Here is a 16,072-nt window from a genome sequence, read left to right as displayed (position 1 = left end):
GGTTTCACAGGTAGGCATAACATCAAATATAAAACTCTATACTCTGAATATGTGCAGTTTATTGTAAGCCAATTATACTTTAATAAAGTGGTGAAAAATAAAAAAAATGATTTCATTTCACCTTTTTAAATTTTCATTTTATTACTTACATAATTCAGTATAAATCCCTAAATTGGTAAGAAAGCAATGACAAAATCACTTATTTTACATTTGGAATTAAATTGTACGCCATTTTCACATACATGATCTCCTTTGTATATTAACTTGGTGTTAGATATCCTCAATAGTATCAGGGCTACACTAGTGAATTTGTGTCCCAGATATTTTCTACATGCTTTACTATAGTCTCCTTCACAGGCTGACTACAAATGTGCTCTCTAGCTTTAATCATGAGGCCATTAATCTTAATAACTTTGATGTGTTGTCACTGCATGTCAAGTAGATAAAACAGTGGTGAAGACCATTTAATATACAATAACATGCTGCTAATCATGTCTTATGGGCTCTGTCTGACTTACTCTTATAGTCATGAATTCAGATTGGAGATTTTCAGCATTTGAAAGGGTAGGAAATATGGTTTACCCACTGGTAACTATGTGGGTAATGATAAAATTTAGTAGAAGCATACTTTGTATATTAGCTACATATGAGAAATAACATTTACAGAAAAGTACCTGAAGATATTTGTTGATTAGTCACAAAAGATGTTGCAATTGGAAATTTTTACAGTTTTACTGGCACAGGCTATTGTACTACAAGGCAATGTGCTAAACATAATGGGAAAGATAGAGTAGACTCCTTAATATTTTTGAGGTATTTTTTTCTGTGTCCTCAATGAATACATAAATATAAATCTGAATTAGTTTAAATAACAAATATCAGAATATTTATTGAATAATACTATGTCACAAAAAACAGCTCACATTCTCAGCTTTCAAGTTTTATCTATCTACTTGTTGTGTACTTACTGATCTGGTTGGAGTATTCACTGTAAGAATTTCACAAATCCCTTCTGTTTCCATGCAAAATATATGGTATATGACATCATATGGCATATGAAATCATGATTTGATTCACATCAATTTCAACATTACATTAAAAAATCCAAATGTATACATTTTACTTAAATGAGCACAAAGATATGGCTTTATTTTCAGAATCATTTTAGAAGAATCACTTCAAAGAAGTTTACGTATATAGGGTAATGAGTAAAGAACCAAAAAACACCTGCATTGAGATATGGATGTTGGGCAGTTAGATAGGTTTACTCACTAGCTAAATAATTTGCACCTATACAGCAATTTTACATCATATGCTACTTAAATCTTTACCTAACAAAATCACATATAAATCACAAATTCTCTGTGTTACTCACAATAGTTGAAATTATAAAGTTAAATCCAAGAAGATTATAGTCTACTGTAGTCCTAAAATAATGATAGGACTATACGTAACGACTGATTAAGAAACAAACAACAACTAAATGACAATTGATAGTAAAATAATAATATATGATTTTTTTTAAATTTTAAAATGTGCTCTGAGGGCATTTCTACAGTAGAATTAAAAATAAAAAAGTTTTAAGCAATAGTAACCTATTGCAATAACTATGTAGACACTCCCTAGGTTTTATTTTGAAGACAAGTACACATTTGCATATGCAAATACTGATGTTTTGTTTAAAAGAAAACTATCGTAGAAAGGTTATGAAGGAGTGCCACAGCATTTCAGAGGTTTGGAGGTGACTTCCATGGTTAAATAAGGATGGTAAATATAAGGAGATAAAATTAAATGTGAGCTTTGAAAATTGCTAGGAGAGCTACAGTGGAAAAGAGAAAGGAATGCATTTTTCAAATTAGAAACAGAATAAGTACAGAACCAGAGAAGGGAAAATGCCAGGTACTTCAATGTGATAATAACTTTGCTCTGAGCTATTTGTGTAGAGAAGTAAAAAACATTCATTCTTGAAAATTAGGTTGAAATCAGGTTGTAAAAAGGGTCTAATTCCAAATCTTCTGGGCTCTTTTGTTATCCATCAAGCTCAAGATCACTTTTCTCCTTTGACCTCTAGTAACATTTGCATCTGTATTATTCATAGGCATTTATTATTTATAGTCTTTTGCCATCTTTTCATATATATTTGTCATTTCTCCAACAGGATTGTAAATTCTTTAAAGGAAAAGCCCTTTCATCTTCCTTTGCAAGTTGTACAGCACCTCGTTAAATTTTTGGCATATTGTAATTAACCAACAAAAAAGTAATTTCAAAAAGTTATCAATTTTGCATAATCAATCGACATGGCACAATCCCTGCCATACATTCTCCAAATCGTATGTGGAACAAGTGAGGTATTACATGGTAGAGGAAAAAGATTACTGGCTCAGATTTATATTCAGGGCTCTAATTCAAGTTATATTGCTAGCTTTCTTTTGGACCTAAGCTTATTGGATTCTCCTCTGCTATCTCGTTTGTGAAATTGGTTATTACTACCTGTCTTTTATTTCAAAAGAATTTTTCACAGTTAGGGCTGACCAGTAATGAAGAAGGTGCAATCCTTTATATTAATATAAAAGATGGATGTCCATATGCCCAAGAGGGTATAGAAAGGACTGCATCACATAAGAGAGAAGCTCTGGAGGCACAGAGAACTTAAAGATTTCATAATTTTACTATTTTAAGTGATAAACAGCAAAAGCTCAGCAAATAGTGACAGCAGCTACAAATCAAAGGCTGATCTTTAATCCAATACTGTGAAGAAAGAACATTTGAGCACCCTCCGGTCTGTTAAGCCACACTGGCATGAAGACAGCAGTCATAAAAATACATTGTAAGAAACAGTCACGATTAACCTCTGTGGAGGGCAGTTTCTTCACCTGTACAATAAGGGAAGTAGTGTGGTGACCTTCAAAGACCCTTCCAGTTCTAAGTTTCTAGAATATTCTTTAGTTTCTCAATCATTTCTGCTAGAGAAATGGGGAAAGTCTAATTTTGCCCTTTATTGGTGAAACAGCAGACCAAGCTCACACAAACTGGTGATAGGAATTGTTAGATTTCCAGCAGTTTAGCAAGCAAGTTGACATCATGTCGGTAGCCAGGAATCAGCCAGATTATATCACAGATATCACCAGCTCTACAAATCAGTATCCTCCCTAGGAGGTGGTTGTTAAACTTTTAGCAGCCTGTCACTGGTCCTACTTGATCAGGCCATCCTAAATTGGGGGAATTATATCGCTGTGGATAGTGAAAAACATAGAAAACACTGAGATGGCTGCTTAGAACCAGAGGATATTCAAGAGGCAATGTGGTCAGAAAACATCAGTCAACCAAGTAGTAGAAGAATGAATTTCTTGCTTAACTTACTAGGAAGGGTAGACTTGGGTCAGAGCCTGTGAATGGTATTGACTAGCCCAACTATGAATTTGCAGTGGATCCTGACTCTACCTCACCAGTTTAATCACAATATGTAATTGTATTCAAATGAAAATTATAGATTCTGTCATTATTCATCTGAGTGTAGGTATGATAGTTTTTCAATTATATTTTAAGAAATTAATTAGTCTGGTTATCAGCTGTTGTTGGGATTAACAAAACCTGCTTGTGAGGGCAGCCCTGGCCCCTGGCTCTTGCTTGACTTGCAGTTTGGCTTGTTAACAAATATTTCTTCATTTATGGCTAAATATCCAACCTAGTCACCACCTGTTATGAAATTGGAAATCCTGAAAACATAAAAATGTTTGAAGTTGGCAAACCTTAAAAATGTGATATAGACCATTCATAAGCAATGTGATATAGACCATTCATATGACAAAATATATGTGTTTTTAGGCTAAATGTTTGACATCTTCAATTCATATTCATCCATTATTCATCTGAGTACTGGATCTACTTTAACAATCTTTTCATACTTTAAAAAATTACTCTTCATTAGTTGGTATTTATACTTTGCCACTTAAAGTGATATTTAAACCATGTTTAACTTTCAGAGAGTAAATCCATTACCTGTTTTTCAAAGATTCTGATTTCCAGTAAATTGAACCTATTTTCTTCTTTGATGCTTCCATTGATTATAACACAAAATTGATAGCTGGAAGAATCTGGCCCAATGTGAGCATATAATTCTAATGATTACCTCCCCAAAGTGACTTATGTATATAGATTCTATTTTCAACTCTGTTTAGGAACTGTACCTTTTACAAATTGTTTTTAAGAATATGCTGTAATTAAGATTTAAATGTAAATGTGATTTTCAGCAGGAGTTCAGGATTGCCACATTTGTTAAGGTTATGACTTTTTTTTACTCAATATTCATCTCTTTGTGGTCAAAATTATATAATTTCTCATATTTTTCCTATAGTTTATGTTGTTTTATTTTCACAGATATTTCAGTTTCTCTTGAAAATCTTAGAACATTACATTTTCCATGAAGATAGACCAGGTCAGTAGAAATAACAATAACAACTTTTAGTGTGTTCTTGCTATGTTCCAGACCTTGTGCTAAATCTTGTGCAAATGTTATTTTATTTAATCTACATGGCAACCCAATGAAGTAGATACTTGCTAGGGATTTGTCAACCTAAAAAAAAGATATCAGAGAAAAGTATCTCCAAATATGTTAAATTTATTTGGGAATAGGAAAAGAGAATTATAATCTGGAATGCACTATGGCAAACCACAGGTGTACCAAGTGAGAGAAAGGTAAAAGGATGCTTTTATTGGCAAAAAAGAAGTTCACGTAGGCTTCTTGGAAACAGAGTTTACTGGTTCTGGGCACTCGAAGCCAGAGTCAGTATCAGTTTACTGGTGGAGGTGCCATTACTGGGCAAGTGTTCTTTCAAGAGCATCTTTTCTGAATTACTGCAATTCTAAAGAATGTCTAATGAGAAACCTTGTCATAGAAATATATGTACAGGTGTGAAATGTGCAAGCTATGTGAAGAAGGAGATGCACAGAAGACATGAAAGTATTTCTTGTGGGGTTTTAGAAAGTCCTTGGAAACAGTTCTTATCTCAGTCATGCAAGCATGAGCCCTCCTCCTTTGTGCCTTTCTGACCCTATTTTGTCTGAATCTGTCAAGAGTAACTTCATCCTGGTACCTGTGACTTTCACAGGTTGAATTATATGCCCTACCAAATCTAAATAGTTTGGAGTTCTAACCCCCAATACCTCAGAAAGTGGCCGTCTTTGGAGATAGGGCTTTTAAAGAGGGAATTAAGGTAAAATGAGGTCATAAGGATAGGTCCTAATCTAATATGACTATGTTCTTATAAGAAGAGGACATTGAGACTCAGACAACACACAGATTGACAGATGACCATATGAAGACAAAAGGAGATGACCATCTAAAATCAAGGACCATCTAAAAGCCTTACAATGAAACCAGCCTGTGGACACTTCGGTCTTGGACTTCTAGCCCCCAGATCTGTGAGAAAATAAATTTCTATGGTTTAAGCCACCCAATGTGTGGTATTTTGTTATGGCAACTGCTAGCAGACCTAGCAGTATTATTATGCCTTTCATTTTACATATGAATAATCTGAAGTGTAAAGAGATTAGACAAAGTGTCCCAGGCCACATATATAGCAAGTGGTTGAATGAGACTCAAACTAAAGTTATTCACTAATATCTCTTTATAGTGTACCATAGACCAGGTACAAAAGTGAAGAAAAAAAATTCCAAAAGCGGAGCAGGATCAAGGGTCTCAAATTATAAGAACAGGTAATTTGTCTCTGCATCAAAATCAAGCATTGTCTGCAAACATTCTACATGTGCCTGGTGGTGGCAATGGTGTTCTTTGGACTCCTGTGTCCTTGCTGGTGTTAGTGTGTAAATTTACTGACCAGACTGAGGCAAGATGTTATTATAGAATGTGGTCCTTCCCTCAAAGTCTGTTCTGAGAAAAACAGGTTAACAAATATTTCTCAAACAAATGAAAAAAAATAAAAAATAAAAATAAAAAAATAAAGAAATTCTTAGCAAGTAAAGTTGGGAAATCTTCTTTATCTCTCTTTTGGAGCTTCCCATTGTGTATTAGCATATTAAAGTTTCTAGTGAAGAAATATCTTTATCTTTGCTAATCCTATGTTTTGTCACTTAATTGATCACAAGACCCTTGTTTCAGCACACATTTAAAAAATGCTCACAGGCTCTTCGAAGTAAAAGGGTGTAATGGTAAATCCTATATTTCAAAATTAATTATTTGAATTGAATTTTAAAATAAAAAATCATTATAATTTACATCATCACAGATATCAGACCAATCCAAATTGAGAATTTCTAAAGAGCAGTTTCAATTTCAATGGGAGAAATATTAAGAAAGATTATGTGGAGTACAAATTAGTCTTAGCAAAACCACCTATATCTATAGTTTAAGAATTATCTGTATCAAATGCATTAATTTGAATAAAACAGTTTTAGAATTTGCAACATAATTTTTATGTTTTTTCATTGTACATAAGATGATATTATCTCTATGTTAGAAGTGAAAGATAAGTACATATTTTGTTGAAGAGATGAATGTACTAAAAATTATGTGAGTATGACCTGGCATCTTATGCTTTATCTCTGAAGTTAATTTTTACAGAAAATCTGTATGCTAAAGATAGTCATCCAAATCATTATATATTAGGGACAACTAGACAAGTTCTCTGAAAATCTCAGGGTTATGGTGGATTGGTAATTTTTTTAGAATCTGAAAATTTCACATGCTACTTGCCTTCACACCTCTATGTACAAATGCCAACCCTATCTCCCAGGTGGGATTTATCTGTCTGTTCTCTTTGAGCTTGGTGTACCCAGCTTCAGTCAGTGTGCTCGATAATTTAAAGAGGAGACGACTTCGCATGTGTTTAAGAAACTTCAGACATTTAAAAGAAGAAATTAAGACTTCTTCATTTTACTAACACATTATAGACTTCAAAAAAATAATTTCATAAAGATATCAATTGTTAGTATTTGAATCCTAAATGCCTTTTGAAATATAGCTCATAGTTAAATTTACACACAACTTTCCAAGAATATATTTGTTACATAGAATGTGGTACATATACATATTAGATTTTTTCCATAATCATATTATTTCCATCAAATCATGATTTATATTTAGCCTCTAGGGCATAGAAACTCATTTAAACTATTTTGAAATTATAATTATTTTGTGGCATAGATAAAATATTAATTAGTGGGATAACCCTATACAGTGTAAATTATGATCTTTACTATATTGAATGGTTATATATTTTAAGGAAGAGCTAATTTAAAAGTATTTTAAAATAAATACCCTGATTAATTAGAGATAAAATGTTCACGTATATGCAAGTAATTAATGTATTCTAATTTTTATTTTTATAGATCAGAGGATGCTAAGAATGTGACACTAATTGTAAACCACTCTCTTATACATATTAATGATTCTTAATAAGAAGATAACCTGTAATTCTTTAGATTATATGCTATTTTAATAAATTATAATGGTACTCTCTACATCATATAATGATTATATATAAACAATAATTAATTTTTAAAACTTGTTAAAGTTCAGACACATTTCCTCCAAGTAATTTTAAACCTAATTATAAGTTTTGAGCCTTCCAAAACTTTCTTATTTATTAATGTTTACCTAACTTTTAGCTGCTTACATGTTGTCTTAGTCCATTAGTGTTGCTGTAAAGAAATAACTGAGGCTGGGTAATTTATAAAGAAAAGAGGTTTATTTGGCTCACAGTTCTGCAGGCTGTAGAAGAATCATGGTGTCACCATCTGCTTCTGGTGAGGACCTCAGGAAGCTTCCACTCATGGTAGAAGGTGAAGAAGTACAGGTATCACATTGCAAGAGATGAAGGTAGCAAGGTGGGGGAGGTGCCAGGGTCTTTTTAACAATCAGTTCTCATGGTAACTAATAGAGCAAGAACTGACATATTACCAAAAAGACAGCACCAAGCCATTCATGAGGGATCCACCTTGCTGACCCAAACACCTCATATTAGGCCCCACCTCCAACACTGGGGATCAAATTTCAACATGAAATTTGGAGGGAACAACAAATATGCAAACTATATCATATGTGGACAAAGAGACATAGCTAAGTAAAATATACCTCTAGAATATATAGGATTTGATATCAACCTAAGTCATATGTAAACCTAATTACATTTTATAATAATAGGCTATTACTAAAAAATTGGAAGAGATTTTGTTAAAGTAAATTTTACTTTGCCAAGAACAAAGGCTACTTCTTTTGCTTAATATGTATCTATACTTAGCTTTTTTCCCCCCTTTTTTGAAACTGCAAGAAAGTGTGTTTAAAAATATTGTTTATTTTTTAGCTTAAAAACTTTTGGAAACATTTCTGATGGGGCATGATGCCAATTTGAAAATGGTATTACTCAAATAAGGATAGTTTTTAAAAACATGTCAGATTTTCCAGGGGTTGAATTTCAGGTCAACAAAACAAAACAAATAAAAAACAAAGAAACAAAAAGATAAATATTTCTAAGGCCTTTCTTAGTTCTACAGTAGATATAAAGTTGTCAGTTTAGCATTTCATTTTAGAGAAATCACCTCTTTCTCTTTCTAGAGATATCGTGTGCAGTTGGCAGGACAATGATGTGTTTACTCTGATTGGGACTCACTCCTACCAGGCTCTCAGGGAGGGGTTGTGATGTAGGCCTGGCCCAAGCAGAGTAATGCCCTTTCCCACCCCTCAGCCAGACTGTGACTGGTCGATTAATTGAGCTAGACAGTCCCACAGGGGCTTTTGAAGAGCCACTATGATCTGTGGTATCAACCTAAAGCTGCTTGTGCTCACGTCTCCCTCAAATGGAGAGTTGTTCCTGGTGAATGAAGCCAGAAGGGAAGAGAACAGAATCAACAACTAGGGATCAAGTGTTGTTGGCCATCTTTGAGGACCTGGATTCAACTGAGGCCCAAACTGGTGCAAATTCTGGACTATCTCCTAACAGGAACCCAAACCACACTAAAAGGAAACCATGAAAGAACAAATAAACAAACCATTCTTACTTGAGTTGGTTGGAGTTGGGCTTCTCTCACTTGAAGAGTCCTGCTTGCTATAAACACATTCTTCTACCTGAATATCAGGTCTTGGGAAATTGCAAGTAAGCTCAATATGCTTAAAAATATTTGTTTAGTTTCAAATGTGCTGCAGGCACTATCTCAGGCACATGGAATTAAAAAGAAAAAAAAAGGAAAAGCAAGAAATCTCTGTCCTTTTGAAAATGGCATTTTAGCTGGGACAGATAGTCAATAAAACATAATCATAACATATGAGTAAATTCTAATGCATTTTAGAAGATGATAAATGCCAGGGAAAAATTTTTGCACATTACAATGAGTCAAGGAGCCAAAGTAGGCAGAGTGGGAATGAGTTCTGATAACAATCTGAAATAGGATAGTAAGAGTGGGCTTTGTTGAGAGGCTGATTAAACAAAGCCTTGAAGAAGCAAGGTAGTTAGGGAGTTAGGTAGGATGATACCTGGTGGTAGAGGATTCCAAACAGAAAAATAAGCCAATGTCAACACACTATAAAATTGTGCATACTGCATCCAAGGAGCAATGGAGAGGAAAGATTTCTGTAAAGAGCAACAGAGAGACAGGACCTGTGGCTCATGGGGAAATTGGGATCAAGAAAATACTTTTGGGGGATAAACCAGGAAAGAAGGAAAAACTGATGATGTAGGAAAGAGAGGGAAGAGTTGCTCACCAGAAAGAGACTGATGGGCTCTATTAAATCTAGGCTGTACATATGAGGTGGATTGAGTGTCTGGGCACAGATACGTATAAGTGGGAGTCACAGGTTGTCAGCAGAGAGAGGATGGAAGGAGGAAGTGTTTTGAGGACACAGCAGAAGGTGTAAAATAAACCTCTAAGAGATTGGGAGGGTAGATGACATAGGGAACTACAGTATAGCTGATGGGCTCTGCAAAGGCCTGCTTACAGCGTGTTATTTATTGAAAGTGACAAGAGTTGATGTAGTTGTTATAGTCAGTTGTGTCGGTGCAGGCATGGAAAAGCCAGAAAGTTGAATTTAACCAAGGTTGTGGTTCCTCTAAAGAAGTGTGACAAATTGAGAGAGAGATAAGTGAGTTGGGAGTACAGGTTAGGATCCCTAATCCAAAAATCCAAAATCTAAAATTCTCCAAAATTCAAAACTTTTTGGGCATCCACAGGACCCCACAAGTGGAAAATTCCACACCTGACCTTGTGTGATGAGTGGCAGTCAAAACTTTGTTTCATGCATAAAATTATTAAAAATGTTGTAAAAATATTCCTTCAGGCTATGTGTACAAGGTATATGTGAAACATAAAGAAACTGTATCTTTAGGCTTGTGTATTTAGGCTCCATCCACTAGATATTTCATTCTGTATATGCAAACATCCCCAAATCTGAAAAATGTCTGAAATTTGAAACACTTCTGGTCCCAAGCATTTCAGATAAGAGATATTTAACCTGTATATGCAAAGGATGATTTTGAGATGAGTCAGGAGGTTACTGGGGACCTGAAGGAATTGGGGTAACTGGTAAGATTAGAGAGTGGAAGTACTGATGATGCATAAGAAAGAATATGTGGGAAGTTAGGCAGTGGAGGCCAGAGAGTAGGATGCAACTGAGATTGTGGAGTGGTTGCAGGTATTTATAATGGCATGGTCTTGAGTGTTACCATTGGAGTGTGAGTGGGTGTTTGAGGAGGAATGAAGGATGTGATTACTAGAAGACAGGAGTTCAAGAAAGCAGAAAGCATATATCGAAATTGCCCCTTCTTCTAGCTGGAATGTGGGCATATTGCTGAGTCTGAAAGATCCACATTGGTTGGACCTTGGGGCGACCTTCATAGTGGTATCCATTTGAAGCAAAGCAACTGGACAGAAGGAGCCGAAGTCCCTGAGGACTTTGAGGGGCAGAATGGCTTTACTAGCTCTGGATGTCCCATGTGTTTCAGCTGCTGTTTTATTGACATCTGTCCTCACAGCAGAGCCTTATTTCAATGGATGTCCTACAAACCACTTTCTCTCTCAGATACCAGTTTATCCTTCACCTCATTTTATCCTCCTCATTAGCTTGAAAGCCAGAATTAGCTTTAAAAAAAATCTCTTTCATCCTTTAAGACCCAGAGTATGAAATCAAGCACTCCATAAAGCCACACTTGGATCCCTGGGGCAGAATTAACCACTTTTCCCTCCACTTGTTTGTGTGTCTCTAAATTCTGAATTTGAAATCCTAAATTCTAAATTCCTAATGTGTAATCTTTGTACATGCCTCACTGTGGTGTTTAGCAGATAGTAAGCTCTCAAATGCTGCCTGAACAAATAACTGATTTGACACCAGCAAAGCAGAATGAACTCACCATAAACCTCTGAATAAGATAAAGGGCAGCTTGGAGAAAGACTTCTACAGCTCTCACCAGTGTTAGCAGATCAAAAGGGAAATGGACTCTGACTTCAGACACGTGTATCAGAGAGATCTCAGGGAGAGGACTACTTCAAAGGAACGCAATGCATTGAGGTTTGCTTCTGAAGCGTGACGACTCCAGTCTGTCCCAGAAAAAAAAAAGAAAAGAAAAGAAAAGAAAAAGGTTGGCTGTGTTGAAATGCCAATGTAGAACTTGACCAAGGGCATTTCTGAACTTGTATCTATTTCTTGGTAGGGTGGTTAGTATAAAAGCCACAGTAGCATAGAACTCTCAATGGGGTACTATTAAAAGCCAGCTGTTAACAGGTATGTGAGAGAAACTGTGTTCTAAGACAAGCCAGAGAAGCTAGTGCAGGTATTCCTTCATCTGAAAATACTCAATTTACAAAGACACATGGATACTACACTTGATCTTAGCCAAAAAGCCAAGAAGCGATGACAAATAGGTAAAAATACATCAAAACTGGAGATGCACCTCATTAGAGTTTGCATAATATTTTGCCAGAGCAACACTATTTAAATGATATTTGGGCTTCTAATACTATAATATTAATAAGGCCCTCTAGCTAGTCTTTTGTGATTTATTCTGGGAATGTATCAACCACTGGTGTATGCAATGAAAACTGGGCTCTGAGTTCAAATCAACTAATTTTCTTCCAGTAACATTCAACAAAATGTTTCCTGCCTCTACTTGTTGCCCTTAAGAACAGCTTTATTTTTGTTTGACTCTGTATTTTTTTCTAATCTGACTTCTCAGTGCTGCTTTAATCCTGGTCAGCTCCATTCTGATAGTTTGCTGTTCGTTCTGGTTTTTTCTTTTCCCAAAAGTGTAGTTTTTATATAGCTCCATTTGGACAGGAAGACCAGTATTTACTTGAAGTTTAAGCTAAAAATAATTCCCCATCCTCCCCTTGGTGAGTGCCATGACACTGCAAATGAATCTTATTTCTCTGCCATCCAATGACAGTAGTTACTATGCATGACAGTAGTTACGATGCATTCCCTGCACACTAATTGTATTACAGAAATGAACAAATTTGCATCAAGATACAAAAAGAAAACCATCAATCTATTGTAAATGTTTAGAGTTTTAAGCTTTGTGTATGCACTGGAATTAAGGAGATATTCCCTTACTTCAGTGAAGGGGGTGAAAACTCCAAGACTATACTTTTCTTAGAAAACTTGACTTCTTCCCACTCTCTGCTCCTGGCCACTCTTTATCATTTTATTTGAAAATTGTCTAATTTTCTCAGGATACTTTATCTACATTCATAGGGCTTGTCTAGATAACTGCAGCTTAATTACAAACCACTTTCATCATGCTAATTCTTCCAATGTTCATTGAGTGCCTTCAGGTTGCATAGAATTATATTATGCATATGCTGGAATGGGAGAGGTGACTTGGGTTTGCCAGGAAACAATCTTACCTTGGTCTAGAGACCTGGAGCTCACAAAAAGCATACTGACATAAAAGAGGAAGTAGGGGAAGTTACTAAAACACATAACTTAGATCATAGCATTTCATAGCATTTCAAATACTGCACTTGAAAGGGAGAGGGTGATTTTGGTAGCACGACATAAGTTGGCAGAACTTGGTCCAGAAGTTCTAAATAACGAAAAAATTATAAATGCACACTTTCCATAATATAGATTTAGCTTGCATTGCATTTTAATAAAGCCTTATTTTTCTCCCACCTAATCATTTGACATTCCAGAAGCCATTCAGTTGCCAGGAAACAGACCAACAAATCACTAGTAGGCACATTTTATGAGACTATCATATACCTCACAGTTGATGACAGTTTTATAAAAAAAATCTTAAAGGGTTTCATTTATAGCAAGCTATAATAAAATTAATGTGAGTTATTCTAAGACTTTTAGTAAATAAAGACATGTAAATCATGGAAATGAATACTAATCATATCAGTATCTTTCTAGAGAGTCATTAGAAATAAAACAATGAACCAACCAGCCAACCAATGCCAAATGCCACCATGCTCTTACACACAAGCACACATAGGTATGCACACATTTTGCATCACTTGCATAACACAAAGCCAAAGATTCTGCTGAAATTGTTAGCTCCCTGGTTGTATAAATTTCCTAGAGATTCCATAACAAATACTATAAACTGGGAGGGAGGGCTTAAACAAATTTATTTTCTCACAGGTCTGAAGGCTGGAAGTTCAAGATCAAGGTGTTGGCACTTTCATGTTGGGTGTTGGTTTGGTTTGTCCTAAGGTCTCTCCCTTCTGCTTGCACACAGCCACCTTCTGGCTGTGTCCTCACATGGCCTTTCCTTTGCAAAATCACACGTCTCTTCCTCTTTTTTAAGGACACCAGTCATATTGGATTATAGCCTCACCCTTAAGACCTCAATTTAAAGAACCTACCTCCAAATACAGTCACATTCTGAGGTGCTAGGAGTTAGGGCTTCAACATATGGATTTTGGAGGAAACACAATTCAGTCCATAACACTGGTTGTTTTAATTGAGCAGTAAATCAGTTGGTTCTTCTAGGCACTCTTTAAACATTACATTGCAACATTACATTGTAATGTGTAGAAAAGGAGATGACGTTCTCTATTTCTAAAATAAGAAAGTTCATTGTGACTTATTGCTGTAAGACTTGCCTATACAACACTCATCCTAAAATTTACTAGTTATTTCTAGCGCATACTTGCTTTCTAAAGAGAAAGATAAGAAGTATTGATCTGAGAGGTTGAACTTGTGGAATTTCACACAGGCTAATACCATTGAGTAGAGAGAGGTGTGACTGGGTACTGTGTTATGTGGGATGCAGAGATGAAGGGGTAGAAAGGAGGATTATAGGCAGATTTGGGCCTGAGTCTCAAGTGTCCCTGGTTGCATGATCTTGATCAAACTAAGTCTCAATCTTCATTTATCATATCAAAATGAGAAGTGATACATTTCTAGAAAAAGAATAGTATTCTATATCCCAAAGCATGCTATTATTTCACCTAGTCCCATGTTAATGGCAGTTTTTATTTATTTCTTAAAGTATTTTATAATCTCACTTCATTAACTGAAAATTATAAGCATTAGTAACTTCATACTGTTTACCAGCTCTAAGCAGACAGATATATGAAACAAACTAATACATATTTTCTACTTTCAATAAGCCTGCATATTTTACTTGTGGAAAGGGCATATAAATAGTTTTCTACTTATTACTTGCATTGAATATTTCCATATAATATCCAAATTAAATTCAAATAACTCCATAAATACTTGTGTGTCTACTCTATGCTAGGCCCTACGCTAAGAGCCAGGGTTACAAATTTACGGTGCTTCAAGAAGAATTACTAACCATGTTCTTATTCAAAATTTTAAAATAAAAAAGGTCTAAATTCACTTATGTCAGATAGTTCGCACCCTTTTATGCCATAGTATAGTAGTTTCAAGTTTATAAATTTATAAGACAGTCATCTATCTAAAGGTCTTTGGGCATGGATATACTGAAATTGACACTGTGATACTATAATCAATCATCTAATTTCACAAATTTGCAGCATTTTTATCTCATAAAATATTTTAATCATTTCAAAGCACTTTATAGTGTTCAGATATTTATGAAATGCCATTGAATTTCTTTACCAGAAGAAAATCATTTTATAGGGATTTGCTTCAAAATGAATCTATGGACCACTATAATAATAGGAATTAACAATGCTTTCAATTAGCCCATGTTTTCCACTCAAATGTACTTTACAGAAATAATTTTCTGCCAGAAGAAATATGTCAATAAATGTCTTCTTGGGTATACTGGTTGCCATTCAATCATTCAATAAATTATTTTTGAATATTGTATTATTTCCTGGAAGGTATGCTAGGCGCCCCCTTCTGGAGACTGAAAAGTAAGCAAAGACTGGTATCTGCTTTCATAGAAAGTACATAGTTTTCCTCCTAATATGACCATTGAAGTAGAATTCCTTAAAAATGATATTTAATAATTTAACAGAAAGTATAACAATTATAGAATTCATTTAATAAATGTAGTATTTTCGAATTAATTTAATCCTTGTTTTTTTTTTCCTTCAATCTAAATTTAGCTGTTTGTCCCATACATAGTTGCAGTGCCCGAGCTTCGCAGCAGATGGCGATATACAGAGAACGACAGTTGTACTCAAGCCAAATTGCCCCATTTTCCAGCCTTCATTTGTATGCTTTCTAAAGAGGCTGGAAAATTATCCCAGAAACTGAATAAATACTTTAAGTACATTGAACTTATCTGATAGAGGTCATAAAGGTTTGTTTACATCTCTAGATTCATGCATTTGAAGAGTGTAATATGAGAAGGGGGAATTAAAGAAATAGATTTTTATTCTTTAACTTTCCAGAGTTTGGTATAAAAATAATCAAAGTGAATTTAGCGAAGATTAAAATTAAAGCCTCCTTTAAGGTTTTTTTAAAAGGTGCATTGTTTTTCCTTTTGTTCCAACAGAACAAATCCATACAAGGAATGAAAAATGTGCTGGTTAACATAAAAGTCATGTAATTTTGTTTGGGAGAGAAATACATAATGACATTAATGAAAAAGCTATAAAATAAATATTATAAGAGTACAGAGCAGCTATTTGATTAGAAATTGATTTTAGAAGGTTTGACCTACTTTTCTCTGAATTAAAT

At 34.7% G+C, this 16,072-nt stretch overlaps 1 pseudogene; it reads right to left on the bottom strand.

The window, feature by feature from the left end:
- Window positions 1-11,775: 11,775 nt before the first annotated feature.
- LOC142864281 (uncharacterized) lies at window positions 11,776-11,859 on the bottom strand (annotated as a pseudogene).
- Between the last annotated feature and the right edge of the window lie 4,213 nt (window positions 11,860-16,072).

The sequence above is a fragment of the Microcebus murinus genome, chromosome 24 (assembly GCF_040939455.1).
Source record: "Microcebus murinus isolate Inina chromosome 24, M.murinus_Inina_mat1.0, whole genome shotgun sequence".
In the NCBI taxonomy this organism is placed as follows: Eukaryota; Metazoa; Chordata; class Mammalia; order Primates; family Cheirogaleidae; genus Microcebus; species Microcebus murinus.
Note: the sequence above shows the minus strand (reverse complement) of the source record. Positions and strands in the feature narration are given on the sequence as shown.